The following is a 4,085-nucleotide window of genomic DNA, read 5'->3' on the forward strand; positions in this document are numbered from 1 at the left end:
TTAGGTGGTCCTGTACCCCCATAGACTTCAGTCTATTGCAGAGTGAGGGAACCGCTCTGCCATAAACCATTGGAGGTGCAGCAAGATGGCGGCATAGTGACATCACACACTGCACTGCTAATGCCAGTATCCTGAGACCGTGAGGGAAGAAGATGAGGTCAGCTCACATAGGGGGAATGGAAGAAGGGCTGTATATAGTTATTATAGGGAGGCTGTATATATTATTTATAAGGAGGCAGTATATAGTTATATGGAGGCTGTATATAGTTATTATAAGGAGGCTGAATATAGTTATAGGGAAGCTGTATATAATTATTATAGAAGGCTGTATATAGATATAGGGAGGCTGTATATAGTTGTTATGGAGAGGCTCTATATAGTTATAGGGAGGCTATATATAGTTATAGGGAGGCTGTATATAGTTATTATAGGGGGCTGTATATAGTTATTATATAAAGGCTGGATATAATTATTGAAAGGGGGGCTGTGTATATTATCGGGGGCTTGTATATATTATAGGGGCTGTATATTTTTATTACGCGGGCTGGATATATTATATAGGGCTGGATGTAGGTATTAGGGGGACTGGAAATTTTTATTATGGGAGGGCTGGATATATTTACTAGCAGCAACTGGGGGGAGGGCCCCTACCAGTATGCCCCATGGGGCCTCCACCACCCTTAATCTGGCCCTGCGTACAATGCTACAACAAACTATACTGTTGTGCTTGCACTGTGGGTTAAATGTATTGTTAAGGGAGCACATTGCATCACTTACCTTCTTTACCGGACACGTTCAGCGTGGAAGTATGTATGCTGTACGTGTAAATAAATATATGTCTGCTTCCTGCTGTAAAAATAGTGGAACCCATCACAGGCAATGGAAGATGGATGCAACTGTGTGGCTGCTGAGCATATGCTTTAGAAGGAGCCCCAATGATCTTACTGTATATATATATATGGAGGGACTGTGAACATCTGCAACAGCAAATCACTGGCTGCCACCAAAGCTCCCTCCACCTTCCACTTTCAGGGTAAGGGGCTCCAAAGGAGAAAGTATCACACTCTCTTAGCATAGAGTAGGATATGATGTATTTATTTATGTTCTTCACAGCTGAGGTCTGTATTGTGAGGTTCTTCTTCAGCTGAGGTGAGTATTTTAAGGTTCTAAAGCATGTGAGGTGTGTATTGTGAGGTTTTGCAGCAGCTGCAGTGTATATTTTGAGGTTCTGCATCATTTGAGTATTGTGAGCTTCTGCAGCTGCTGAGGTAAGTATACAGCATCTGAGGTGTGTATTGTGAGGTTCTGTAGCAGCTGAGGTATGTATTGTGAGGTTCTGCAGTTCATAAGTTGTGATTTTAATTCAGTATATATGTCAATTCTCAAGGATGCGCCTGCAACCCAAGACATAGGTCGCAGGGGCACCCGTGACAATCGCCACATATACTGTGCCTGTCTGTGCCCCTCCGTGCCAGCCGCAGCCTCATTTGCCTCTCTGCCTGGTCTGCCGCCTTCTCTTCATCTTGCCAGCTTGTTCTTCCTCCACTTCTTCTGGCTTCATGGTCTCCCTCTGCATATTTTGTCAGACCCAGGGTGTCCAGTTTGTTTCTTGGTTCTGGAGTTCCCTCTGCAGCCAACTACAAGTAAAGCTGGATTTATCCTCTCTATCTAATGGACAAGTAGTGAGAAATGCTATCTAAGCCATTTTGTTTCTGCCCGACAGAACAACTGGTCCATTGAATTGGTCCGATATCTCAAATCCATCTGGGAGCAAATGCGTTAGTCTCTACTCCGGACTGACAGGAAAAGCTTCCTCCATGTCTTTTCTCTTTGTGATAGAGTGTGGCTGTCTTCTAGATGCGTCCTGTTTGTAGCTGAAGATTCCCAGCTACAAATATGGTCCTTGGTTCCTGAGCCCATTTGAGGTGCTGAAGCGCACAACAGTTTTATGGTGCAGCTGCACTAGGCATCATGCAACACAAATCCGGTGCTCAGTCAGATTGTGCGCCAGATTTATCATACACAGTCCGACAGAAGTGTGTCTCAAGCCCCGTGTTAAAGGTGCAGCTCAAAAAAGCTCCATGAAGATCCATGAAGAACGAGTTCCATAAATCGTAATTATGCCGCCCCCTGCACACTACACAGTTTTCACTTCTTTTAGTAAATGTACCCCATAAAGTATTATACTGCACGGCGTACACAGTACACAGCATGAAACAACAGCTCAGATTATGTTGAGGAGAGGAACTGGAAATCAGAATGACAGGACTAGGGATTTCTCAACTTTAATTTCTGCCTCGTACTTCCCCCATGTGGTCAGCAGCTACTAGAACAGATGTATATGTAAGAGTGTATAACTGTGTGAGTATACTAATATGTATATTTTCTGAGGGGTTGGCGGGGTCATTCTGAAGTCCCTAAGGGGCCCTGCCTCTCCTAGTTACACCCCTGTTTCCTTTAATTTACTTCTGTGGCCCTGTCAGAAATAGCTGAGTACAACAAAACCACCTCAAAGGACCACACACAATCAGCTGATTTTACCTGAATAGATTTTTCAACAGCTTTTCTAATATGAACAAGAATTTATAATCACTTAATACAAAGGGATTAGCTAACTATCCAAATTGTCTTAAGCCACTCATGGGGGAGCAATTGTTATAAGGTTCTGATAACGCGTGGAAATGGGGTCATTACCAAAGTAGAGATTTGTTTATTCCAAGGATATTTTTTATTGGACCACATATTAGGCACATGTACAGATATGCAGATACATACAGATGTTCTGTTAAGGTAAATGTGCCGTAATGCGGCTCATATTTCTAAAATGTAAAGAAATATTAATATCCAATAGAATAAAAGATGTCGTCTTAACAAATGGTCTAAAAGTAGATAACAATGACATCATCAAACCCCATTTAACCCCCTGTTCTTTTGATCTTTGGGGGTCTCATCACTGATGCCTCCACCGATCAGCAAGTTAGGCCCTATGCTGTGGAAAGGGCCTAATATGCTTCATAGGAAAAACCCTTTAAAAACAGTTTTCCGCACTAATGTGCAGATTATGCGACACAATTCTGTCGAATCGGTCCAAATTGAGGTGCAGCATTTTGTAGCGAGGCGGACACAGTGAAACCGTGACACAAAACTGGTGTAAACACTTCATAAATAAATAAGCACGCACATTCTTTTCGGTGCAAAGTGAGAGAGAAAACTGGCGCAAACACTTTAACCCCTTCCTGACCCGCGCCATAATAGTATGGCGCGCGGCGGGTGCGGGTGCATGGAGAGGGCTCATGAGCCCAGATATGATAAGATCTTTATAACAGGGAAAGGAGGTATAGTAGAACTGACTGTTTGTGTGTTTGTGTTATAGCTGAGATTGTATTTCATATCTATTTCATGGATCTCATCATCTCTGATCTGTCTCATCTTTCTTTTTCTATGTGTCAGATACTAGTGAATGTTCAGAAGCTAAATAAAAAAATAGAGTTTCCACACACAATCTGGGATCTTACATCACTGACCATCACTGAATTATAGGAGCTAAAACAGGAGTAAAATTGTAAACATCATTAGGGGATTAAACCCCTTACCAACATTGGACGTAGCACTACCTCATGGGCGGCAGGGACTTACACCATTGTGACGTAGTAGTACGTCTTGCTTCCATAAGCAAGTTGGTTCCATAAGCTGCAAGTGTCAGATGTATATTATAGCCGACACCTGTGGCTAGATTCCTCCGACCGCGGGTGTTAACCCCTTACACACTACGGTCACGCATGAGCGTGACCAGAGCCGGATCTACATTGGCGCTCCTGGAGCACTTGCGCCGGGCCCCGGGTTCAGCCCTCTCTCTATGGGGCCCCGGCATCTGGCGCTGTAGATCCGGCCCTGTACACAAGAACATGCTACAGGGGCCCCCGCAGGTATCAGCTGCTAAGTATGGGGCTGCTAAACGCTATTAGCAGCCCCATACTGACACGCACACACTATATGGTACTGTGCCTTTAAGGCACAGATACCATAGAGTGGCAGAAGTACAGGCAGAGCGACCTCTGCCTACACTTTCAGTCCTCCACAGACGG

Source organism: Engystomops pustulosus, chromosome 10, assembly GCF_040894005.1.
Source record: "Engystomops pustulosus chromosome 10, aEngPut4.maternal, whole genome shotgun sequence".
NCBI lineage: Eukaryota > Metazoa > Chordata > Amphibia > Anura > Leptodactylidae > Engystomops > Engystomops pustulosus.